At 39.6% G+C, this 27,909-nt stretch overlaps 1 protein-coding gene across 6 annotated transcripts in view; it reads left to right on the forward strand.

Annotated features, from left to right (window-relative positions):
* HDAC8 (histone deacetylase 8) overlaps positions 1-27,909 on the forward strand; it is a 256,182-nt gene that overhangs the window by 11,337 nt on the left and 216,936 nt on the right. The window lies entirely within an intron of this gene.

A 27,909-nucleotide genomic window follows, 5' to 3' on the forward strand; every position in this document is an offset into this window, starting at 1 on the left:
TGTCTAACAAGGACTTCTGAGTATTATTTAGCATTTGGCATGTCACTTAAGGTGTCTGTAGTATATGTTGGAGGAGAAGGATTTTATTTATTTTTATTGAAGTGTAGTTAATTTACAATGTTGTGTTAATTTCAAGTGTACAGCAAAGTGATTCAGTTACACTTTCCAGATTCTTTTCCATTATAGGTTAATACAAGATACTGAGTATACTTTCCTGTGCTATACAGTAGATCCTTCTTATTTACCTATTCTATATATAGTATTGAAAGGTTGTTGCTGAACAATAAGACACCAGGATTCTTGGCCTCTGGAGGAGACGAATTCAATCTGGGGCCAGAGACAAGGCTGGATCGCTCAGAGCTTTTGTGTAATAAAGTTTTATTAAAGTATAAAGGAGATAGAGAAAGCTTCTGACATAGCCATCAGAAGGGGACAGGAAGAATACCCCCCTGCTAGTCTTCAGCCAGATGTTATATAGTCACTAGCAGTCTGTTAATGAAAAGAAAAGGAATGTCTTAAAACTCAGAATGGCACCAGGCCCCTCATCTATAAATTGCATTTTGTGATAATCTTGGCACCAGATGATTCATCCCAGGCCATAAAACAATTGACTTGAATCTTGTAGAAGGGCAGATTACCATACAAATAGTTTCGTTTACATAGATTAGGGGAACAATATCTGAGTATAACATAATGGTTTGTCAAGTAGGTTCTGAGCCATTTGGCCATTGAAGACAGTCTGGGGTACATGCATAGCATATTAACATAGCTTAAGACAAACATTTCCATAAGAAAAATGTATTGTTTAACTCAAGGTTTGAGAATAGTTAGCTTCAGGTGAAACCAGGTGTCATGGCAACAGTATTTTAAGAGAAACCTCCTTTTAAATTTGTATAGAGAAGGAAAAAAATATCGCTAGTTTGTTTACTCCTGCCACTTAAGAGAGATAAAAATGTCTGACACTTGCAGCCTATTTCCTCTGTTTGGAGACCCCTGGCCTTCCTGCCTATTACCCTCTCAGTATGTATATCTGTTAATCCCAAACTCCTAATTTACCCCCCTGCGCCGGGCAGGAGAAAGATAAACTGAACTTATCAATGTGCTGTTTGAGTGAAATGAAGCAGCAGTAGTAGTTAACTGCCAATGCATCATTCACATACCAATTGTTCATACCATCTGCCATGACCTTGCTACTCCAGGGCTCTTGAGTCTAGAGACAACACTTTATCTTTCAGAATAAAACCTTGAACACAGTTTCAGCATATGCAGGTTAAGGTAATAATATGGAATTCTTTTAATCAAATGAATAGATTTCATGACCAAGGAAATTCTTGAGTAAGTTTACTACTAGAATCCACTACTGAGGCAATGGAACAAAGAGAAGCAGTGTTTAGTAATCAGTTTTTTTTTTTTTTTTTTTTTTAGTAATCAGTTTTATATGCACTTAAAAACATAGAGAAATAACCTGCTTTTTGTTAGTTTTTGCCCTGTTAAAAGGTTCAAAGTCAAGACAGTGATCTCTAGAAGGAAAAAATGACCCTATCTCCTTCAAGCTATAGATCAAAGGGATAAAACCAAGCACCGCTGAACCAAGGACTTCTATGCCTTCTCATACTTAGCAAGTTGAGGAGAAAAGTAGTGTGGTTTCATGGGAAATGCCCAGTCCTACAAGTCAGATCTAGTTTCTGTGTGTAGCACTGGAGAAGCTTATATATTTAAATTCACTGCTTCAGGCCTGCTGGGGCCTGGATCAGTGTGCAGTGGAACACCCAGGTACCTGCCACTTATCACTGTTTTGCTGCCAAAGGAAGCACACTCTATCTCCAGCCAATTATGTGGCTTCTGGGCAGCATGTAGGCGTGGGCATACCTATGCACCATTATCTTAACTGTTTCAGACAGCTTTCAACTGATCCTACTTGGAAACGCACATCTGCAGTGAAGAGTCTCTAGGGCTTGCTCCAATTCAGGTCCAAATTCCAGGGGCTTCTTGGCCCCTCTAGAACCTTTCTGCAAATGGATTATAGGCATTTAGTCCACAAACTTACATCTAGCCAGCATTTATCATTTATAACCACAATATTTGTTTTAATCTCCTCATCCCCCAATGCATGTACATTCACACATGCCATATATTCATTCAACATGCATTGATTAAGCACCTACATAGTGTCAATCATATTTTTATCACCACTAATAAGCAGAAATTAAAGCAAACCACATTTTTCTCCACAAAATTTGAAAAAAATATTCAAAATATCCAAGTGCTGGCAGGATTACAGTGAAATTGGCACACTCTTTTTGAAAACTTTGGAAATAAGAGTGGGGAAGATGTTTGTATCTATTGACCCAGTACTATTATTCTTATCAATCTATTCTAAGGAAATAAACCAACTCTGCCCTCAAGAAGTTTGTCTCTTAGAGGTAAGATAGCAAGTAATCTTATTTGAAAGCTAAAGAAGAGTGATTTTCAAAGAGAATTCTGCAAAAGAAGAGTAATGAGAGACTAATGTTACTAGCTATTAAACATACAAAACAAGAATAATGAAAACACTGGTACCACTGGTATAAGATTAGACAGATGATATTATAGTACACTTCCCAAAGAGACTGTTTCATATAAAATTCAATCTTTTATAAAGGATGTGTTGCAAATGATTGGAAAGAGTTGTTCAGTAAATGATGTTGTGACAGCTTGTAACATTTACACTCTCATCTCCTGTAGTAAACTAAGTGGCAGCTAGATTGAAGAGTTAAATATTAAAAAGCCAAATTAGGGAAAAAAACTAGAATGAATGAATATTTATCAAGCTTCTTAAGGGGAATAGGTTTCTAAGCTTAGGAAGAAATAGAAAAAAAAATGAAGGAAAAGATCAACATATTTGTATGAAACTTTAAAACCAAAATAACTTTTATGGCCATTTCAAAAATAAAATCTAAACACAGACTAGAAAGGCATCAGTTCAGTTCAGTTCAGTTGCTCAGTCATATCTGACTCTTTTTGACCCCATGAACCGCAGCACACCTGGCCTCCCTGTCCATCACCAACTCCCAGTGTCCACCCAAACCCATGTCCATCAAATTGATGATGCCATCCAACCATCTCATCCTCTGTCATCCCCTTCTCCTCCTGCCCCCAATCCCTCCCAGCATCAGGGTCTTTTCAAATGAGTCAGCTCTCCGCATCAGGTGACCAAAGTATTGGAGTTTCAGCTTCAACATTAGTCCTTCCAATGAACACCCAGGACTGATCTCCTTTAGGATGCACTGGTTGGATCTCCTTGCAGTCCAAGGGAGTCTCAAGAGTCTTCTCCAACACCACAGTTCAAAAGCATCAATTCTTCAGTGTTCAGCTTTCTTTATAGTCCAACTCTCACATCCATACATGACCACTGGAAAAACCATAGCCTTGACTAGACGGACCTTTGTTGGCAAAGTAATGTCTCTGCTTTTTAATATGCTATCTAGGTTGGTCATAACTTTCCTTCCAAGGAGTAAGCATCTTTTAATTTCATTGCTGCAATCACCATCTACAGTGATTTTGGAGCCCAGAAAAATAAAGTCTGACACTGTTTCCACTCTTTCCCCATCTATCTGCCATGAAGTGATGGGACCAGATGCCATGATCTTAGTTCTCTAAATGTTGAGCTTTAAGCCAACTTTTTCACTCTCTTCTTTCACTTTCATCAAGAGGCTCTTTAGTTCTTCACTTTCTGCCATAAGGGTGGTGTCATCTGCATATCAGGTTATTGATATTTCTCCTGGCAATCTTGATTCCAACTTGTGCTTCCTCCAGCCCAGCGTTTCTCATGATGTACTCTGCATATAAGTTAAATAAGCAGGGTGACAATATACAATCTTGACCTACTCCTTTTCCTATTTGGAACCAGTCTGTTGTCCCATGTCCAGTTCTAACTGTCGCGTCCTGACCTGCATACAGGTTTCTTAAGAGGCAGACCAGAAAGGCATAGTTGACATAAATATGACAAAATGTGTCAGATTTGCATTTTCTCAGATTTGCATTCATACAGTATGATATATAAGAAGATATATGGGGAAAGAACATGAATAGACAATTTACAAAGGGGTTTTAAGTATGACTGGAAAATATGGATCAATGTTCATCACTACTAATCAAAGAAATGCAAATAAGTAGGTAGCCTCTTTTTAAGCCTATCTGTAACAGAATTTTTAAAAATGGTACTCAGTTTGGTAGTAATACTGTGATTTTGATCAATCCCTTAAGAAAGCAGTTTGGTAGCCAGCATGCATTAATGCCCTTTTTATCTAGTAATCTACTCTTGAGAATATTTCCTAAGAAAATAATTCAAAATAATGGAAAAAAAGTTATTTACCTAGAGATATTTATCTTTACATGGAATACAGTCCATGGAATTCTCCAGGCCAGAATACTGGAGTGGGTAGCCTTTCTCTTCTCCAGGGGATCTTCCCAACCCAGGGATCGAACCCAGGTCTCCCATATTGCAGGTGGATTCTTTACCAGCTGAGCCACCAGGGAAACCCAAAAATACTTGGGTATCCTCTCCCTTCTCCAGGGCATCTTCCTGTTATTTATTTGAAAAAATTAGAAATAACATGAATATCTAGCAATAAATAAATGGTATATCCATTTCATGGAATATTATACTATTATTTTAAATGGTGATTATGAAGACTAAGGGGGCATTTCAGAAAAATACTTATGGGTTAATAAAAAAACAGGTTTTAAAAATGTATGCACACTGCTGTTACAACTGTGTAAAGCACATGCATATTTAAAAAAATAATGGAAATTATAATAGTGGTTATGTTAGGGTGGCAGAATTAAATGATGCTTTTTTTTATGTGTTTCTCTAGTTTTCAAATTCTGTATAATGAGATTTTTTCTAACTTTTGCAGCTAAAATTTTACCAAAATAAAAATAGGCAAAGAATATTGATATTTACAGCAAATACAAAGGGCTAAAATTATTAACTATTCTAATTGATTTTTTAAAAACACTAATATTCAGATAAATGAGCAAAAGACATGAACAGACAATTCACAAAAGAGGAAACGGTAAACAAACATGAAAAAATAATATCACTAATGATTAGAGTAAGAGAAATTGAAGCATTATATATACATGTATTGGAGAAGGAAATGGCAACCCACTCCAGTACTCTTGTCTGGAAAAATCCCATGGACGGAGGAGCCTGGTAGGCTACAGTCCATGGGGTTGCTCAGAGTCGGACACGACTGAGCGACTTCACTTTCACTTTTCACTTTCATGAATTGGAGAAGGAAATGGCAACACACTCCAGTATTCTTACCTGGAGAATCCCAGGGATGGAGGAGCCTGGTGGGCTGCCACCTATGGGGTCACACAGAGTTGGACGGGACTGAAGCAACTTAGCAGCAGCAGCAGCAGCAACATATACGTGTATGTATTTTACTTCTACCAAATTTGACCTGAAAAGAGAAAGATCTTAACTCATAACATCTATTACTCTTGGTAATCTATTCTAAAGAAATAAGCCAATCCAAAATATGGAAAAGATGTGTATATGAACATGGTAATTTCTCTTACATATGCTGCTGCTGCTGCTAAGTCACTTCAGTCGTGTCCAACTCTGTGCGACCCCATAGACGGCAGTCCACCAGGCTCCCCCGTCTCTGGGATTCTCCAGGCAAGAACACTGGGGTGAAAAAAAAAAAAAAAAAGAACACTGGGGTGGGTTGCCATTTCCTTCTCCAATGCATGAAAGTGAAAGTGAAAGTGAAGTCGTGTCCAACTCTTAGCGGCCCCACAGACTGCAGCCTATCAGGCTCCTCCATCCATGGGATTTTCCAGGCAAGAATACTGGAGTGGGTTGCCATTGCCTTCCCCTCTTACTTATAATTAAAAAAAGAGGGGAGAGGGGAAGGAGACCTAAATATTCAATAATGGTGGGTTGGTTAAGGTAATATACTGCAACATGTATACTTGGTGGAATCTTATATAACTAATAAAGCTAGTGGTTAGGATGACTGCATAAGAAGAAAAAATGCGCATCCTATAATGTTGGCTTTGCTTTTAATGGGCAGGTAGTCTCAACATCATACATTCACCATCTGCATATGAAAAAATTTGTAGAAGGTAATACGACAAAATGATACCACTGACTTTGTGAGGATGGTGATACTGTGTGTGTGTGTGTGTGTACACACACAGAGATATACATGTACCTTTTCTCTGTTTCATATATTTACCCTAATGTGATTATATTGCTTTGTATAATAAAAACTCCTTGAAACAAAGTAGGAAGCTGTTTTAATAGAGGCTAATAGAGGTCCATGTATGCTAGAGTTAGGCATAGGAGTTTGCCTTCCCACTGATGGGGATGGAGAATTCCAAACTGGGAGTAATAAAAGCATGACATCAGAAAAGTATGGGGCATTTGGAGAACTACAAGTTGTTAAACAGGGTCAGAATGTGAGAGTAAATAAAGCAAAACCAGATTATAAAGGTTTTGTAAACCATGTTGAGGAATTGGACTTTTTTCTGGGCCAGAAAGAATTTTAGAGGGTAGCAGCATGCTGATTGGGTCTGAGGAAACTGAGACCAGAGGCAGAGGAGGAAGCCATTGCCTTGTTTAACCAACTATTTATTAAGCTCCTGCTGTATGCTAGGTGATAAGGAAACACAGAGGTATACAGGAGGTTCTTATTTGAGGGCAGTCGGTACCAGACAAAAACCTACTTCGTGGATACATTTAAAAGAGGGACTAAAATTTTAGAGTAAATAGTGGAGGGGGCAAGGTTTGATTAGTATGCTAACCTGACTAACTAAAAACTATTAAAATATTTCTTTTGTTTCATTTAATAAAAATTGAATGCTAAGTAATTCTTATAACAAACCAAGAATGTATTCCAGGATTGATTGTTTTTGTTCAGGACCTCATTTTTCTAACAAAATTGCATGATATTTCAAGATGGTATGTTTCACTTCTGTGAGATTTTTGCAGCATGATCATTAAGAGGGTTGATTTTGCCAAAATATTCAAGGGCTTCATCAGTTTTCCCCGAGGGCGTCTCCATAGTCATTTGGTATTTAAATTGCTCTCTTTTGAACCACTTTTAAGATCATTATTCTTATTTATTTTTCTCCTCTTCAGTTGTAAACTAGTCTACCAGATCCTTGCTGTCAGTTTCCTGTCAGTTTTCACAATAGCCTGCATTTTTTTTATAAGCTTTGTAATTTCACTTTGTGTTAGATTTGCATGGGATCGCTTGCTGACATATTTGACAATCCATGAGACACAAAGATTGGACAGCTAGCTACATGGTGATTGGTGCTAGTGTTTAAAGGAGTAGGTTGAATGGGGACTGACATAAGTGGTCAATTCACTGGCAAATGCTTTCCTCAAGAAAACTTTTGTAACCCTTTTTTTTTTTTTAAATCGCTCAGTCATGTCTTTTCGACTTGTGACTCTGTGACTCTTTGTGACCCCATGGACAGAGGAGCCTGCAGCAGGCTCCTCTGTCCATGGGATTTTCTAGGCAAGAGTACTGGAGTGGGTTGCCATTTCCTTCTCCAGGGAATCTTCCTGACCCAGGGATTGAACCCAGGTCTCCTGCATTGATAGACACTTTACCATCTGAGCCACCAGGAAGTCCTAGGAAGCCTCAAAACCTTGGTACTGCTGGGGCTAAGGTAGTGAGTTCTCAGTAGTGAGAACTCTCTGAATCTCAGTGAAGGGCTAGTGCAGTGTTTTTCATCTGAGGATTGTTGTTCAGTCACTCAGTCGTGTCCAACTCTTTGCAACTCCATGGACTGCAGCACACCAGGCTTCCCTGTCCTTCACCATCTCCCAGAGCTGCTCAAACTCATGTCCATTGAGTCGGTGATGCCATCCAACCATCTCATCCTCTGTCGTACCCTTCTCCTGCCTTCAGTCTTTCCCAGCATCAGGATCTTTTCCAGTGAGTCAGCTCTTTGCATCAGGTGGCCAAACTATTGGAGCTTCAGCTTCAGCATCAGTCCTTCCAATGAATATTCATGGTTCATTTCCTTTAGGATTGACCGGTTTGATCTCCTTGCAGTCCAAGGGACACTCAAGAGTCTTCTTCAAAACCACAGTTCAAAAGCATCAATTCTTCAGCACCCAGCCTTCTTTATGGGTCCAATTCTCACATCTATACCTGACTACTGGAAAAACCATAACTTTGACTATATGGACCTTTGTAGGGAAAGTAATATCTCTGCCTTTTAATACAGTATCTAGGTTTGTCATAGCTTTTTTTCCCAAGGACCAAGGGTAGTAACTTGTAACAGGAATATAATATCAATTTAGTGGGTGGCAACCACCTTTTTTTTTTAATATATCAAGGTAGATTTCATGAAACTTATTCTAGTATATGTAGTATGTATTAATATTTGTGTGTAGTAGGCCACAATATGTCTTCCCTGGTAGCTCAGCTGGTAAAGAATCCACCTGCAATGCAGAGACCCTGCTTTGATTCCTGGGTTGGGAAGGTCCCCTGGAGAAGGGATAGGCTACTCACTCCAGTATTCTTGGGCTTCCCTGGTGGCTCAGATGGGAAATAATCTGCCTGCAATGTGGGAGACCTGGGTTCAATCCCTGGGTTGTGAAGATCCCCTGGAGGAGGGCATGGCAACCAACTCCAGTATTCTTGCCTGGAGAATTCCCATGGACAGAGGAGCCTGGCGGACTACAGTCCATGGGGTTGCAAAGAGTTGGACACGACTAAGCAACTAAGCACAGCACAGCACAGGCCACAATATAAAATATCAAGCCACTGTCAAGTGGAATGACTGTGAACTTTGAAGAAAGACCTAGGTGCAAATACAGACTGCAACCTTAATAGTTGTGTATGTGACCTTGGGGTTATTCTAAGAACAGCATGTACAGAGGCGCAGAGGTGTGAAAGCTGAGGGCACTTCCAAGTCCATAAGTAAAGCTGAAACCAAGGGCTCCTAGGCAAGTAGCTAGAGGTAAGGTGGGAGAAGTATGAAGGGTCACTGTATGCCAAGCTGATAGCTTGGACTTGATCCTTCAAGTCAGTAGTTCTTGACCTATTTTGGTCATGGACCCCTCTAAAACTCTGATAAAAGCTATAAAATACTCTCCTTAGAAAAATGTACATACACAAATTTTTTCTTATAGTTTCAGTAAATCTAAGGATCTCCTATAGCCCATGTATGGATCCCTGGTTAGGAACCTTGGTTTTAAACAATACAGAATCACTGAAGGAATTTTTAGCCAGGAAGAGTAACATGATCAGATTTGCATTTTATGAATATGATTCTGGCAGTAGTTGGTAGGTAAATTGGTTGGGGTGGGGTGTGGAATATTGCTAGAGAAATCTGTTAGGACCTTACTGTGATAACAATCTTTCCAAAAGGAGATGAAAGCTGTGGTGATGAGCATAGATGAGGGAATAAATTCAACAGCCATTTAGTAGCTAGACTAGGTACGAATGGTAACCAGTTTGATACAAACGATAAGAAAAGAGTGATTTATATTTCTTGTATAGATGACTGAGTAATTGTGTTATCTTTAACCAAGAAGAATAGGGAATGGGAACTGCTGTGCCTATGGAGCATCCAATTAAAGATGTCTATTAGAAAGCCGGAAATAGGGTCCAGCCTATGATGTCTTAACTTTAATCTGCATACAAAATATTCAGGGATCTTATTAAAATGCAGCTTCTGATTCAGATCTTGCAGGAGCTGGGGCAACCCTGGGAATCTGCATTCATAACAAACTCCCAGGTGACGCTAAATGCTGCCAATTTGTGACCTGTACTTAGACAAGCAAGAAGTTGGAGCTCAGGACAATCATCTTCACTAAAGATGCAAAATTCAGGAGTCAGGAGTCAATAGCATTGATGTTCAGTCACTCAGTCATGTCCGACTCTTTGTGACCCTATGGACTGCAGAACACCAGGCTTCCCTGTCCTTCACCATCTCCCGGAGTTTGCTCAAACTCATGTCCATTGAGTTGGTGATGCCATCCAACCATCTCATCCTCTGTTGTCCCCTTCTCCTGCCTTCAATCTTTCCTGGTATCAGGGTCTTTTCATGCTTTTTCATTAGCATGATAGGTGGTAATTAAAACTAGGCAAAATAACCTGGAAAACATGTACAGAATAATACAGGGGGGAAAACTCAAATATTGAGCCTTGTGGAATTCAGTTTACAAGGCAGGCAAGAGAAGAAAGGCCTACAAAGTCAAGTCTTGAGAAGGAATGGTCAGAGAGATAGGAGAAGAATCAGAAAAGACTTATCAGAGAAACCAAAGGTAAACTTCAAGAAGACTGGTTTGGTTAACAGTGTCTGCTGCTGCACAGTATGTGTTCCCAACAGGGGTGATACTGCCCCCAAGGGAAAAAGCGTTGATTTTTGATGGGGCAGGTGGTAGGGGAGTAGGGGCAGCAAAAAAAACTTAGATGCTACATAGTTCATGGTTTTCCAAAGGGTCACAGTACATAAACAGGTGTACAGTACATCTGTGATATTAAAATTTTATGTATGGGTCAATTAGGAAAATGTATCTAGAAAGGCTCCTTGAGTGAAGGAGTGATAATGGAAAACTGCTGTAGAGAAACAGCTATAGAGAAGGGAAGTAAGTAAAGTTTCTCAGTAAGGAGGTTCTGGTGAAGAAGGCGTCAGAATAAAAAGGAGTGTGCTAGGGAGACAGAGATGAAGGACCTTGCAGAAGTTCACAACCACCTTTGCAGAAGCAGCAATGTAAAATTTCTTGGCAGATGGGAGAACCACACACATTGTTGGAGGGTTAAAGTGCAAAGTGGATAATGACAGTAGATGAGGTAGAAAAGTAGGATATGGCTCATGAAGGGCTTCACATATATCAGAATCAAAATTGGAAAATGCAGATTTTTAGATTTCTCAGAGATCAAATTTCTCTTGACCAGATAGGTTTGGACTGGGACTTTGGAGCCTGCACTTTCAAAATCTAGGAGTGATTCTGATGCACACACTTTGAGAAACTCTGCAATAGGAAATAGGGTGGGGAGCAGTGAAATATTATATTAGGAAGTAATGTGGTTAGATTTGTGTTTTGGGAAAATAACTGACAGTGTTATAGAGGATGGATTGAAGGAAGTGTAGACTAGAGGTCGAGGGACTGAATAGCGTATCAACACTTTCACTGATAAATGATGAAAACCTAAACTAGGGCAGGGCAATGAGAGTCAAACCTAGGCAACCTAATTCTTCAACCTGGGTACTTAACCCCTCAATAAACAGGACTAGATGGTGGTAAGCAGCAGAGGTAGTGCCCAAGAAAATTGGATATGAGAGAATAGCATTGAAACATGTATATTACCATATGTAAAACAGATCACCAGTCCAAGTTTGATGCATGAAACAGGGCACTCAAAGTCAGTGCACTGGGACAACCCTGAGGGATGGAGGGAGGTGGGAGGGGGGTTCAGGATGGGGGACACGTGGCTGATTCATGTCAATGTATGGCAAAAACCACTACAATATTGTAAAGTAATTAGCCTCCAATTAAAATAAATTAATTAATTTTTAAAAACTTGGATCCCCAGATTTAGAAATGTAATGAAATTTGGAACTAGAAGCAGATGTGTTGCTAGTATATGAAATGATGTTGCAAACCAGGAAAATGGGTTGGATTACTTATAGAACTAGCAGAGAATGAGGGGAAAAAGAAAATAGAGCCTAGAACCCTAGGAAATACCAACTTGTAGCAGGCAAGGATAAGAAGAAGCTGCAGTGAATTCAGCTGAAAAGCAGAAATCAGGTCTGGCCAGATAATCAAAATAGAAAGGGACCATGAATCCTAGGGCTTCCCAGGTGGTGCTAGTGGTAAAGAAGCTGGCTGCCAAAGCAGCAGACATAAAAAACTTGGGTTCTATCCCTGGGTTGAGACGATCCCCTGGAGGAAGAAATGGCAACCTACTCCAGTATCTTTGCCTGGAGAATCCCATGGACAGAGGAGCCTAACAGGCTACAGTCCATGGGGTTGCAAAGAATCAGATGTGACTGAAGCATGCACACATAGAATCCCAAGGGAGCAGAAGAGTTTAAAGAAGAAAACAGCTCTCAAGAATCCAGAGTAACTAAAGAGTCAGCCATATTTGGCAATTAATATAGTCATTAACCTTGGTAACAGAACTTTCTGGAGAGTGATGGGAATACAAAGTGTTGAGGGCTGAGCAGGAACTAAAGACATGGATAAGAAAGGAACATTAATCTTTCCAAAAGTTCGAATGAGAAGGAAAGAGGAAGGCAGTGGCCAAGGGAAAGTAACGGCTGAGGGCTGACTTGTTGGGTTTGTTCTAAGAGCTTAAGAACATTTATAGACTGAAAGGGAAATAATGGAAATATGAGAAGGATAAGAAATGGAGCAAAGCCTTGGAGGAGGCAGTAGAGGATGGAATGAGCGGCTTTGGGAGGAGGAGACCTACCTCTTTTGAAGCCAGAGCAAAGGAGTCAAGGAGGGTACAACAGAGAAGTATTTGGGTTGCCTACTAATGAGTGCCAACCCCGAGGTCTCTGCTTTTTTTGTGAAATGACTCTTGCCCACTTCTATCACTTGCTCACAGGCCTCTTTGAATTCTCTGATTCTGCTTTTTGTAGTCAGTCTCTTAGGAAGCCATCTTGTCCCATCCAGATCCCATTAAATGGAACTCACTGTTTCCATGTTAGCATATACTAAAGGAAAGGAAAGGGAAAGGGAAGTCGCTCAGTCATGCCCGACTCTTTGCGACCCCATAGACAGTAGCCTGCACCAAGCTCCTCCATCCATGGGATTTTCTAGGCAAGAATACTGGAGTGGGTTGCCATTTACTAGGAGGTATTAAAACCCAACACAGGACAGTGACTCCTAACCTTCAGAATTTGCTGAGATCACATCTTCTTTGTCTATTTTGACAGGCTCTTCCTCATCCTCACCTCTTTCAGTTTGACTGCATTACAGCTCCCAGTGTTTTGCTTTACCTCATTTTGCTAATCCATTTAAGACCCACATCTATCTCTAGCTCAACCTCCCTTTCTTCCTCCCACAATTCTGTTTATTTGCCATCTTATCCTACGGCATTTCAGCCTTCCACTTAGCAACACGGGATCTGTGCCAGCTGGGCCTCCTCTGCCTGCTTCCCTTCTAGGAGAGGAGAGATTATTACCCTAGAATGCCATTGGTTTCTGGGACTTCCACCTGGGGACAGTAAATGGTAGAGCCATTTGCGTCTTGGCAAACTCGACAAGAAGAATGTAGAACAAAACCTTCAGCTCTTAGCTGATGGTTGGGGTCAAAGCTACTGGAGCTCTGTTCTCAAGAGCTCTAGTTCCTTATGCACAGAGTGAATGACAGTGGATTGCATTCCAGTTCCAGTTCTCCAAAGTGTTTTATGTGCACTATATCTCATTAACCAAGCAGGCAGAACCACCTCCTCTGCTGACACCACCCCCACCTGCAGCCTTTCCAAACCAATAAATCACTGCATGAAAATGGAGGCCTAGATTCAGTGTTAGCCACATTGCCTCAGCACCAAGGCAGACTCCTCCTTCAGCCATGGAATGCATGTTCTTATTATTTCCTCTTTATACCCATTCCATTCTGGCACTGGCAAAACAGACCTATCATGAAACAAAATAAACAAACCTTTTCCGTAGTACCCCAGATCAGATGAGATCTAGGGAAGACAGTCTATTATAGTGGTTCAGTGTTGCACAGGGAAGTCCATTCCCATCGATTACTAGCTGCAAAGCCTCTCTGTGCCTCAGTGTCCAGAGTTGTAAATTGGAGATAATAATAGTACATACCTTTTAGGGTGATGGAGTTTAAATCTTATCATTGCATTAAAGAGTCTACCAGAGAGCCTGGTGCATAGTAAGTATCTGATAAAAGTCACATTATATCCAGACTGGGTTACACTCAGGGTGTCTTAGGTAGCTGCTCAGGCAAGTCACTGATCCAGTGGGTCCCACTGCCTGTTGAGCTAAAGTCAGCCCTGATATTGTTTGTCACTCACTGCACTTCCACTTCCCCTTTGCCTATAAGCTGCTCCTGGCTGAGAGTAGACTATTCACTATTGATTTTGAGACTCAGGCCATTTGCTTTGTCAGAGTTTCACTGCCAGCATTCCCTAAACCCCTACTCCTCCCAAACATCACACAGAATCTAGTGTTTGACCCACCTTTCTACTGCTAGGTCTAACTTCTACCCATAAGGCAAGTAAGAATCCTCACTATCAAGAGACAGAGGGACCATCCCTAATTGGTAAGGGGCTTCCCTTGTGGCTCAGCTGGTAAAAGAATCTGCCTGCAATGTGGGAGACCTGGGTTCAATCCCTGGGTTGGGAAGATCCCCTGGAGAATGGAAAGGCTACTCACTCCAGTATTCTGGCCTGGAGAATTCAGGTCACAAAGAGTTGGACATGATTGAGTGACTTACACTTTCACTACCACCTCCTAGAATATTTACCTGGGCAATATTTTGATAAATTTACTTAATGAGACATCACAGAATGTCTGAGCTATGGTGATAGTTGAATGATTACAGTAACACTATCCCCAAGTCAAGCCCCAAAGTGTGAAAGTGATATTTCTGGACAGAGTTTACATAGTGCAGGATAAGATACAATTTTCTTAATGATTGAAGGCATCAGCAACCCCTTTATACAAGCAGCAATTCATCTACTACCTCTGCATCTTTACTTCCCCAGTATCCTTTCTCTTTAAGAGAAAGGAATTTGGTCCCCAAAAACAAAATGGCCCTAGTCTATACCGTTGACTAATGCCTTCAGCATTCATGTACAGGGGTATGGGTGGGGAGGGGGTGATGGGTAGGAGGGGTGATGGGTAGGGAGTATTATCCTGCCATAGGAGGACCTGGGTACTTTTGATCTCTTTCCCTTGCATCCACATCTCCAGGGAGTTGGTCCTAAACAAAGTCAATTACCCCAAGTGAGAATGAGAGCTCTTAGTGATCAAGGCCACCTTTAAGATAGGGAAACACTTTCTTTGAGAGGGACAAGCAGTTTGTGATCATGAGCTCAAATTGTTATAGCCCAGAGTAGCCAGGGCAGACTTGTAAACCCAGCCCATACCAGGCCAAGTAGATCCTTCCTTAAACATGACCAGTTGCAGAATTCAGGATATCATAATACAATTGACTCTCTGCCCCGGCCTCCTCAGAATTCATTTGTAATCCATGCACCCTTCCATTCAGACCTCTTCCCTTCATGGTATTAATTATTTTCAGTCCACTCTTGCCCTGACTAGTTGCTGGAACCACTGACATCCCTGAGTCTGGTCAATATGTTGATCACCAAGTATGGACTAGCCAAGAGCACATTCTGTTAGCTTTCACCATACAGCATGGCAGAGGGGCTAAGAGTAGTGACTCTAAGGCACACTGCTTGGGTTTGAATCCCAACACTGTACCTTCCTGTGTAATCTTGAACAACTTACTTAAACTCTGTTCCTTAATTTCCTCACCTAAACAATGGAGATATAAAAGTAACTACCTCACAAAGCAGTTGTATTACATGAAATGTTAGTAAAGTACATAGAGTAATACTTGGCCGCTACTAAGCACCAGAAAGTGTTTGCTATTGAGTGGTATATGAATTACACTAATTGGGTCATTCAAGTGTGATTTTCTTTTGGCACGGCCCTATCTGCCCATGCCAGAAATTGAAGGACTCTTACCCGGAAACCTTTGAAGTGAATTCACTCATCCACCCACATACCTCCACACATCAGCAGCCCCTGGAACTTCATGCCTTTCCTACTCAGTGATCTCTCATCCAGTCTTGCTGCTCCCCGATGCAATTGTCTAGCTTGTACCCTGCAGTTAGCCCCAGCAGCCTAAGACTAAGAGACCAGTTTCATCATGAAAGAGAGCTTTCCAGCAGCATCATAGTTGGTCTTTTGTCTGGTTCACTGGAAGGGTGTTGATCAGGAAATATTGAGCAGGTGGGGGGACACCCAAGGTGACCTTGATCAAATCCTGTTATAGGTATGTTTTCCCAGCTCAGTGTCAGCATTCTCTCTTAAATGTAATTCTGTCATTTGTCTTCAGGTCCAGGTACCAGGACAGGGAGTAAATAACACTCCTACTTATGCCCTGCCCCTTGCCTCCACCTCTACCTTCTAACCCCAGATCCAGTGGACCCCTCTACCTAGTCTCAATAGTAAAGAAAAAGATCAAACTGCTATGCTCAGAAACCAGGGAAGAGATCTTGAAAATATGAACACAGGAGGTGACAATGAATGTGAAAGGGAAGGAGAGCACTTGAGAGTTATTTTATTTTATTTTTTTGAAGATTTTTTTTTTTACTTTTTTATTAGTTGGAGGCTAATTACTCTACAATATTGTAGTGGTTTTTGCCATACATTGACATGAATCAGCCATGGATTTACATGTGCTCCCCATCCTGAACCCCCCTCCCACCTCCCTCCCCATCCCATCCCTCTGGGTCATCCCAGTGCACCAGCCCCAAGCACTTGTCTCATGCATCCAACCTCGACTGGCAATCTGTTTCACACTTGATAGTATACATGTTTCAATGCTGTTCTCTCAGATCATCCCACCCTCGCCTTCTCCCGCAGAGTCCAAAGTCTGTTCTATACATCTGTGTCTCTTTTTCTGTCTTGCATATAGGGTTATCATCATCATCTTTTTAAATTCCATATATATGTGTTAGTATACTGTATTGGTCTTTATCTTTCTGGCTTACTTCACTCTGTATAATGGGCTCCAGTTTCATCCATCTCATTAGAATTGATTCAAATGTATTCTTTTTAATGGCTGAGTAATATTCCATTGTGTGTAAGTACCACAGCTTTCTTATCCATTCGTCTGCTGATGGGCATCTAGGTTGCTTCCATGTCCTGGCATTGGGGTAGACGTGCCTCTTTCAGATCTGGTTTCCTCGGTGTGTATGCCCAGAAGTGGGATTGCTGGGTCATATGGCAGTTCTATTTCCAGTTTTTTAAGGAATCTCCACACTGTTCTCCATAGCGGCTGTACTAGTTTGCATTCCCACCAACAGTGTAAGAGGGTTCCCTTTTCTCCACACCCTCTCCAGCATTTATTGTTTGTAGACTTTTGGATAGCAGCCATTCTGACTGGCGTGTAATGGTACCTCATTGTGGTTTTGATTTGCATTTCTCTGATAATGAGTGATGTTGAGCATCTTTTCATGTGTTTGTTAGCCATCTGTATATCTTCTTTGGAGAAATGTCTGTTTAGATCTTTGGCCCATTTTTTGATTGGGTCATTTATTTTTCTGGAATTGAGCTGCAGGAGTTGCTTGTGTATTTTTGAGAGTAATCCTTTGTCCGTTTCTTCATTTGCTATAATTTTCTCCCATTCTGAAGGCTGTCTTTTCACCTTGCTTATAGTTTCCTTTGTTGTGCAAAAACTTTTAAGTTTAACTAGGTCCCATTTGTTTATTTTTGCTTGTATTTCCAATATTCTGGGAGGTGGGTCATAGAGAATCTTGCTGTGATTTATGTTGGAGAGTGTTTTGCCTATGTTCTCCTCTTGAGAGTGATTTTAGAGGCATAACTGACAGAACTTGGGGTTGGGAGTAAGGCGAAGGGAGGCGTCAAAAATACCCAGTTTCTTGCCTAAGTAGGAGGCAAGTGGCACACCAAAAGACGTACAGAGATGTCAAGGGATTTGTGACATGTAGAAATCTTAGTGGGTAAATGGATAGCTAGGTAGGAGATGGTAGAGAGTAGATTGATTGTTGGGTGTCTGCTTTATATCTCAGACTTAATATATGTCCAAAAGCTAACTCCTTTTGAACTTAGCCCCCAGCCCCACTCATATGGCAGCCCTACTCTTCCAGTTTTTGAAACCAAACATGTTGGAATCATCAGGCTCCTCGTTTCCCTTGAACATAGCAGATATGTTCCCCCCTCTAGGCCTTTGCCCTTCCTGTTCCCACTACCTGAAATATTCTTCTCCCAGTTAATGCCCCTTCACCTCCTTCAAGTCTTTGCTCAAATGTCACTTTCTCAGGCCTTCCCTGACCACTTTTTTTAAATTTGCACTGCAAAAAAGCCTCCCATTACCCTTTCCCTGTTCTATCATCCTCCATATTTTTGTTGTTGTTCAGTTGCTAAGCCATGTCCGACTCTTTGTGACCCCATGGACTGCAATATACCAGGCTTCCCCGTCCTTCACTGTTTCTTGGAGTTTGATCAAATTCATGTCCATTGAGTCAGTGATGCTATCTAACTATCTCATCTTCTGCCACCCCGTTCTTTTGCCTTCAATCTTTCCCAGCATCAGGGTCTTTTCCAACGAGTTGGCTCTTCACATCATGTGGCCAAAGTATTGGAGCTTCATCTATTGATTGTCAAAATATTTATGTATTCATTATTTATTTCATGCCTTATACCCCCTTCCACTAGACTATAAACTTCATAGGGAGTAGGGATTTTTATTTGTTTTTGTTCATTACTATAGCTTCACTGCCTAGAACTCTACCTGGCAAATAGCAAACAAAAAAATTTTGAGTGAGTGATTAAGTGTGAAAGTTGGAATGGGAGGGTGGAGAGACATGAGTGGAAAACACTGATTCCCAACCTTTTCAGGGAGTGTCCCTCATGGTACACCAGTTGACATATGAAATATCAAAATGTTTGGAAATTAAATAATAAAGTTATTTACATTGGAAATATGAGTTAGTGCTTTCTCAAGGTAGGACCTCAATAGATATTTGTTGAATGAATCAATGGTAATATTGTAATAGGTATTATGAAATTAGAAAGAGGGAGGGAGGAGGGGAAGAGGAAGGGAGGGAAAGAAAAAGAAAGAAAAGAGATTCTACACAGCAGTCAGAGATTTGAGTGTTCACAAAGTCCAATGAGCAGTCAGCACGTCAGAGTTACAACATATTGAACAGGAGCTTCCCTGGTGGCTCAGACCCTCTGCTTGCAAAACGGGAGAGCCCGGTTCGATGCCTGGGTCGGGAAGATCCCCTGGAGAAGGAAATGGCAACCCACTCCAGCACTCTTGCCTGGAAAATTCCATGGGTGGAGGAGCCTTGTAGGCTACAGTCCATGGGGTCACAGAGTCGGACATAACTGAGCAACTTCACTTTCAAACTGTGGGTTATATAAGCTTTGCATTTTAACCACAAGACCACTAGAGGGCATGCGATGTTAATTTTTTTTCCATTTATTTTTATTAGTTGGAGACTAATTACTTTACAATATTGTAGTGGTTTTTGTCATACCTTGACGTGAATCAGCCATGGATTTACACGTATTCCCCATCCTGATCCCCCCTCCCACCTCCCTCTCCACCTGATCCCTCTGGGTCTTCCCAGTGCACCAGGCCCGAGCACTTGTTTCATGCATCCAACCTGGGCTGGTGATCTGTTTCACCCTAGATAATTAAATCAAGAATGTTAAATCAAGAATGTTCTCTGCTTGATGAGATTCTATTAGCGTCATCCACATTTCTATTTATTGATCTGATGTTCATCTAAACTGTTTCATCCGCTCAGACTATTCTCTCAAGCTATTTTTTTCCATCATCCCAGTATCTGGTTCATAATAAGTCTTTAATAAGTGTGTGTATATATAATGAATATCTGGAATCAAGAAATTTTCACCTTGAAATTTGTGTTTTACTAATTACCTGTAGTCAGTATTTCCATTAAAAAACTATCTTTGAACATTCATAACTTAGCTGATGAATATAGCACCCATGGTCCTTGGTGCTTAAAGAATCCTTAAGCAAGAGGAGAGCAAGAGTCTGACTTGGAGTCTGCGTGCTTCATTAATGTAAGCAATGGTGTTAGACAAGATCAATGTTGTAGTGCCTGAGCTAGGAGTTGCTAAAGGCTCAGGTTGTCTTTACTCCCCACCTCTCTCCATTAGGAGGGGCTGGCGGTTGATGGAGGATGCAGGTCACTAGGGATGGCTTGTCTCCCACCCCACCTCCCAATTGTTAGTTTAACTTATGCAAATAGGGATTTCACTGCTTTTGAAAGTTGCTGCCTACAATGTGTTTACAAGCTGTAGGGTTGTTTGCGGTGAAGAAAGTTAAATAGATTTTAATTATCAACTGTTCCCATTGAAATTCTCTGAAAGGGTTTTGGGTGTGTGGATTTGCAGCTTTCTGAGCTGGATTATTATGGGACTATGGACTCCTTGTCCTGTTGTCATCTGATGGCTGAAGTCTCTGGAGTGCCCTTGATCCAGGCCTGTGAGCTAGGCCCTCAGTATTAGATCTTTTTCATTAGGTTATTTTCATTTCAAATAACCTGAGAAACAGAACCCACTTTTAATAAACTTTATTTTTTAAGAATAGTTTTTGATTTACAGAAAAGCTGAGCAGATAATACAGAGTCCCCATGTGCCTCATATCCAGTTTCTCCTATTATTAACATCTTACACAAATACAGTACATGTGTAAATTAATGAACCAATGTTGATATTTATAGTTTATTCTAACTTCCTTAGTTTTTACCTAATGTCCTTTTTCTGCCCTAGGAACCTATCCAGCATACTACATTACATTTAGTTATCATGTCTCCTTAGGCTCCTCTAGACTCTGACATTTTCTCAGGCTTTTTGTTTGTTTTTTGATGACCTGGGCAGTTTTGAGAAGTGCTAGCCATAATATTCAGTAGTATGAATTTTTCAGTCAATTTTATGTATTTTAATATCTTTTTCAGTCTATTTAATGGAATCATTTCAAATAGTCTGAGACATATAACCTTTCTTTATTGTTCTTCCCAGTACCTGTTTTTAATAAATATGAACAGTTCCTGAAGCTAGTTCTTGGTAGAGCAAGGCAAATATCTACAGCATTGGTGAATTTTTCTACAACAGTGTGCACTTTGAGTAAACCTTTCAATTTATTCTCCTTAGTCACCAAACCCATGCTGGTATTATCTTTTCCCAGAAAACTTAAATGAAAATTGAAGGTGCAAATCCAAAGTGTATATCTATAATTAATTGCTCTGACTTCGTATTTTTTCTAATGTCTGAACTGAATAATAGTTTTGCTATTTAAATATAAGATCCAAGAATTCTGTGGAAGAAAGAAAAGAGAAAGGAATGAGACAATGTGATTCTATAACTTTACCTTCATTTAATTTTCTACCCTAAACTGTCTTTAATATGAATTGTATTACCACCAAAATTCAACTTTCTTTTTTAAAGTGCATTTTCAAATATTTAATCCAACTACTCACACACATTCATATACAATTGATACCACTGAACTTAGTTGGAGTGCTAGTCAGCTACATTCACTTCCTACCTCATCTTTGCTAGAATTTGGTGGATTTTTCTTCTGAGAATCTTTGTTTTTCCATGCCTTTTATACATCATCTTTGGAATTTAGTTTAAAAAAAATGGCTCTTTAAACTCTTCTGGACACTGGGGGCAAATCAAGGTAAGGTATAAATTGAGAGGAACTGAAATCACTAATCTTGCCTGATATGCTTTAATATAACAGTAATTATAGATCATACAAGGTGGATTGAGTCAAGGGGTAACTATGGACTTTATTCCAGACAACTAACAAAACTTCTCTGAGAAATTAGTTTCCCTTAGGAGGTATCTTGAAGGTTGTTAAGTTCTTGTTAATGTCTTGACCAGGAATTCCTATCTGAATTTCCTGTAGGAGAAATACACACCTATGAAGAAGGTACCCCGATTAATTTGAGAGACTTCTGTTTGCCCTTCAAGGCTTATTTCGTATAAACAATATCAATGTTTATGAAAAATTTCTCAGAAATACATGCTAATTGTAAGAAATGTGGTGTGAATAGTTGGAATTCAAGCCTTTCTGCTTGAAATAAAATTAATTGTTGGGAGGAATAATACAAATTATGGAACTTTGGAAATAGTACGGGTAAAGAAGGGGTTTTTCTACCATATTAGATGATAACTTTGGAATAGGCTTCATGTTGAATTCAGGTTGTGGAGACTAAACAATTTATCTGTGTTAGTATTCAAGTGCATTTCTGTTTCTGATAAAGGTTGGTTTTGTCACATTCAATATCAGTGGCTAGTTAGAACATAGTGCCAGTAGGGTCAAGACCATGATTTTTGTCCTTGTACGAGCCAGTTTCCACTGATTCCAATGCTATTGGCTGCACCATGACCTTGGCTGGCTATCTCTTCAAAAGCATATCCTCAGTCTCAAGGGAGGCCAAGCTGGGAGATGCAGACCGAGAAGTATAAATCTTTACCACCTCTGAAAAAACAGCTCAAAGCTCCCTTTCTCTTAGTGCAGGGTCAGTTGCATCATTTGCACTGGTTTACCTCACTGTGTTGTTATGAGTACTCTAAAATGCAGAACTATGTCCATTGCCTTCTCTGTTTTATATTCTATTAGCTCAGGAAAGATTTTCATTCCATTGAGCACCAGACTGTGGGGTATATTTTTGGAAGCAAGTGTAGGTGTACCAGAGCCAAAAAAGGTTGGGAACAACTGTAGACAAACTGATCTCACTGTTTTTAGAGCTGCCAACTCTAGGCACAGAGCCCTTAAAGTGGACTATAAATGTAGAGTGGGTGGTTAAAAGAAAATCCGCTATGTGGGACTAATTTCTGGTTTCCCACAATCAGGTCCATGTATTTTGTGTGTGTGGAAAGAAGCAGGTGTGCATAAAGCTGATTTGTTTAGCTCTGTTAAGTTAAAATTGGGGTCTTAATGAGAGAAAAAAAATGTGAGTTAGATAATTAGGACAGTGAGTACTTTGGATTTTTTATAAATGCTTTTATTTAAAGTCATCATGATAACATATCTGTCAAGGAGGTGGGTAAGGTTGGAATCTTTTGATAAGTTGAAAAATTGAAGAAGAGATATCAAGGTCCTACCCCAGTTTCTATCATTGGAACAGGTAAGTCTCTAAGAGGACTTCCTAGATGTAACTATGAAATCAAATTGTGGAAGATTTCTGGGTTTTCAGTCTCCCTCTTTGACAGAGGAAATAATAGTATTATAAATAAACACAGAAGCTCTTGATCTGTTAAAGTCATTGAGTCAGTTCTCTCAAGAGGCAGCAACATGAACTGGCTGCAGGAATAGTGAACAGAGTGTTAGCAAAGGGAGCCCACAGAAGATCTGACAAGGTTTGGACATTAGGCATGGAAACATCTGATTATATAATATGTTAACCAGTCAAGGCTATAAGGACACAAGCTAGGATTTGTTAGTTCACTTTTCCTTCCCTAGATCATTCTACCCAGCAGACAGGAAGAGAAAGCTAATGTGTTCTAATAGTGACTTCAGGACTGTCTTAAAGATCCAAGTACAGGTGTACTCCAATTTAAGAAGACACAGGAAATTTTTTAAAAAATGCATGTTGAATAAATAAAAAATAAAAAAAATAAAAATAAAAAATGCATGTTGCCAAATGGATAGATAAAAGGGTTGGATAGAGAATTCATTTTATAGAAGGAGCCTTCACTATGACAGGATTCACCCACTAAGTTCCTTAAATTAACTTCTCAGGTGAATTCAAGATTTGATTTGCAAAGAGTCAATTATCACAAAACTTTTTAGGAATGTGTCTGCTACAAGCTTTACTTTAGTAATACTACTTACAAAATATGTGTATTTTGCAACATAGTCTGTATGCCAACATAAAGAACAGATCTCGGAAATTTTATTTTCCTGATTTTTCATAGTACCATATGACCTATGTAGATTTACAGGTAGATCAAAGCATCAAAGCATGAAAGGATTATGAGTACTGTCTGGGCCTTCCCTGGTGGCTCAATGGTAAAGAATCCGCCTGCAAATGCAGGCGGGTTTAATCCCTGGGTCAGGAAGATCCTCTGGAGAAGGAAACGGCAACCCACTCCAGTGTTCTTGCTGGGAAATCCCATGGAAAGAGAAGCCTGGTGGGCTACCATCCATGGGATCGCAACAGTCGGACAGGACTTAGTGACTAAAACCACCACCATGAGTACTATCTTAAACAGAGGGAGAGACACAATGGTACCAAGAGAGGATTATTAGATTTAGGTGGGCAAGAGATACAAAAAAAGGAAAAAAAAAACACTGAAATTTTTTGGCTATTTCCGGGTTCTTTTTTATTATTTATTTATTTAGCTGCATCAGGTCTTAGTTGCAGCATATAGGTTATTTAGTTGCAGCATGTGAGGTCTAGTTCCCCAACCAGGGATCAAACATGGGCCTGCTGCATTGGGAGAATGGAGTCTTAGCCACTGAACCACCAGGGAAGTCCTAAACTTTTCTGATTTCTGGGAAGCCACCTTTCTTTCCATCTCTGTTATACCTCTCACCTCTCATCAGTTGAACTTTTCTCTCCTGCTGATCTCCTATAACCATTTCAACTCATAAACATAGAAATTATCCATAAGGGTACAGATAGCACCGTTTGATGGTGAAACAGCAATAGAAGCACCAGTGACATACCTCAGATGAATAAGAGGTTTGATCAGCTAGTACTGGAAATAAGGGGAAATGTACCTTATTTGAAAGTAAGAATGCAACTTTGTTAAGCACAACCCTGAATCATACAGGCTATTGGCTTGGATGGGGTGCCCTTAAATGCCAAATGCCAGAAAAACTGCCCTTGCCCTGAATGGCCAACTACCATGGAAATTTGCAGAGATCCCAACAGCTGCAGCACTTTAGAAAATGGACAAAATTATAAAAACATATTTCAGAACTTCTAGCAAATTGCAGTCAAATACCCAAAATATATGAAGTAAATTTCTAAAGGGTATCTTCCCACACCCAAAAAGACATCAGCTGTTTTCTTCATCCTGTCATGTAATAATCAGCATATATCAAGTTCTGAAACTACCATCTCTAGCTCTACTAGGACAAGCCTCTTGAAAATGTATTAATATACTTCAAGAATCATAACTTATTTCCATTACATTAGATCTTCTTTAATTTCCCTCAAACATGTTTTTGTAGTTTTCAGTATACATTTTGAAAAATACATTTTTCTTGTACTTCTTTTGTTAAATGTATTCCTGGATATTTATTGTTTTTGATGCTATAATATATAAGTTGTTGTTGTTGAGTCACTAAATCATGTCCGATTTTGTGACACCATGAACTGCAGTACTCTAGGTTTCTCTGTCCATCACTATATGCCTGAATTTGCTTGAACTCAAGTCCATTGAATCAGTAATGCCATCCAACCATCTCATCCTCTGTTACCCCCTCTCCTCTTGCCCTCAATTATTCTCAGCATAAGGGTCTTTTTCAATGAGTCAGCTCTTCACATCAGGTGGCCAAATTATAAGTATAATTTTCTTAATTCCACTTTTGTATTGCTCATTTCTTTGGTATAGAGATACAATTGATTTTTGTATTTCAATCTTGTATCCTGCAATCTTGTTAAAGCTCATTATTACTTCTAATAGTTTTTAGAAGAACCCTTAGGATTTTCTCTATTTGAGATAATGTCATAGTAATCTCATAAAGAGAGAGAGAGTCCATCCTAAAGGAAATCAGTCCTGAATATTCATTGGAAGGACTGATGCTGAAGCTGAAACTCCAGTACTTTGGCCACCTGATGTGAAGAACTGACTCATTTGAAAAGACCCTGATGCTAGGAAAGATTGAAGGTAGGAGGAGAAGGGGAAGACAGAGGATGAGATGGTTAGATGGCATCACCAACTCAATGGACATGAGCTTGGGTAAACTCCAGGAGTTGGTGATGGACAGGGAGACCTGGTGTGCTGCAGTCCATGGGGTCACAAAGGGTCAGACACGACTGAGTGACTGAATTGAACTGAATCTCATAAAATAAGTAGAGAAGTATTCCCTCTGCTTCTGTTTTCTGGAAGACATTACAGGTAATTGGTATTATTTATTCCTTAAATATTTGGTAGAATTCACTGGTGAACCCATCTGGGCCTGGGCTTTTTTACAAAAATTTACTTGATGATCCTAAAATTCATATGGAATTGCAAGAGACCCAAAATAGTCAAAACAATTCTTAAAAAGAACACAGTTGGAGGACTCAACATTTCCTAATTTGAAAACTTATTACAAAACTGCAGTTATCAAAACAGTCTGTTACTGGCATAAGGAAAGGCATATAGGTCAAAGGATAGAATTGAAAGTTGAGAAATAAACCCATATATCCATGGTCAGTTTTAGACAAGGATACCAAGACCATTCGATAAGGAAAAAATAGTCCCTTCAGCAAATGGTTCTGTAATAACTGGGTAACCACATGCAAAAGAATAAATTTGGAGCTTTATCTCATACTATATAAAATATTAACTTGTAAAAGATCAGAGAGCTAAATGTAAAAGATAAAAATCTTTGAAGAAAACTTAGGAGTAAATCTTCATGACTTTGGGTTAGACAGTGGCTTCTTAGATACAATACTAAAAGCACAAGTGACAAAAGAAAAAATGAATTGGACTTCATTAAAGTTAAAAACATTTGTGCTGCAAGTGATACCTGTAAATAAGTAGAAAGACAACCTATAGGATGTGAAAAAATATTTGCAAATCTGATAAGAATCTGACCAGAATATACAAAAACTCTTACAACTTAGCAATACCAATAGAAAAACCAATAACTCAAATGAAAAATGTGCAAAAGATTTGAATAGACAATTCTTCAAAGATGTATAAATGGCCAATAAAGACAAATTTTTCAACATCATTAGTCGTTGTTTAGTCGACTCTGGCAATCCCATGAACTGTAGCCCACCAGGCTCCTCTTTCCATGGGATTTCCCAGGCAAGAATACTGGAGTAGGTTGCCATTTCCTTCACCAGAGGATCTTCTCAACCCAGGGATTGAACCCACCTCTTCTGCATTGGCAGGCAGATTCTGTACCACTGAGCCACCAGCGAAGCCCCCATTAGTCATTAGGGAAATGCAAATCAAATCTGCAATGAGATACCACTGCATACCCACTAGGATGACTGTCCTTAAGAAGATAGACAATATGAAGTATTCAAGAGGATATAAAGAAATTGGAGCCCTTATACATTGCCAGTGGGACTATAAAATGGTACAGTCACTTTGGAAAATAGTTTGGCAGTTCCTTATAGTTAAACATAGAGTTAAAACATATGACCCAGAACTTCTACTCCTAGGTATATACCAAAGAGAATTGAAAATGTATCTCCATATAATAACTTGTATGCTAATGTTCATTGCAGTATTATTCACTATAGCTAAAAGGTAGGAAAAGATCAAATGTCCATTAACTAATTGATAAATGCAAAATGAGGTAAATCCATACAGTGAGTATTGTTTGACCCATAAACAAAAAGAAAGGAAGTACTGATGGAGGCTGCAATGTGGATGAACCTTGAAAACATGCTAAGTTAAAGAAGCTAGTCACAAAGACCACATATTGTATCTTCCATTTGTATGAAATATTCAGAGTAGGTACATCTATAGAGACAGAGTGTAGATTAGTGGTTGCCAGGGCCCAGGAGCTTTCAAGAAAAATGAGGAGTAGTGACTGCTAATGAGCATAGAATTTCTTCTTAGTGTGATAAAAATGTTCCAAAATTGATTGTGGTGATGGGTACACAATTTTGTGAACATACTAAAAACCATTGGATGGGTAAATTGTACAGCATGTGATTTATTGCTCACTGAAGTTATTTTTTTAAAGAAGAGGAAGAAGCAGAATTTGTGGGGCTTATAGTAGACTTGTTATATATTTTAGTGACCAGAAAATAATTTTTTTTCTGAAAAATCAGCATTCTATTTTTCTGTTCAATGGAAAAATGGATAAGGAAACTGAGGGATTAACTCAGAGATTCCTGGGACTCAGATTCTGATCACTGTTTACTTCTTTAAATAATATAGATTTTATATAGCAATCCACAGTTGAAACAACCTATCTGCAGTACAAACTTTCTATTGGGGATACTTTTCACATGGAATAGAGATCAGATCCATTAGTTATGCTTTATATTATAA

Source organism: Dama dama, chromosome X, assembly GCF_033118175.1.
Source record: "Dama dama isolate Ldn47 chromosome X, ASM3311817v1, whole genome shotgun sequence".
In the NCBI taxonomy this organism is placed as follows: Eukaryota; Metazoa; Chordata; class Mammalia; order Artiodactyla; family Cervidae; genus Dama; species Dama dama.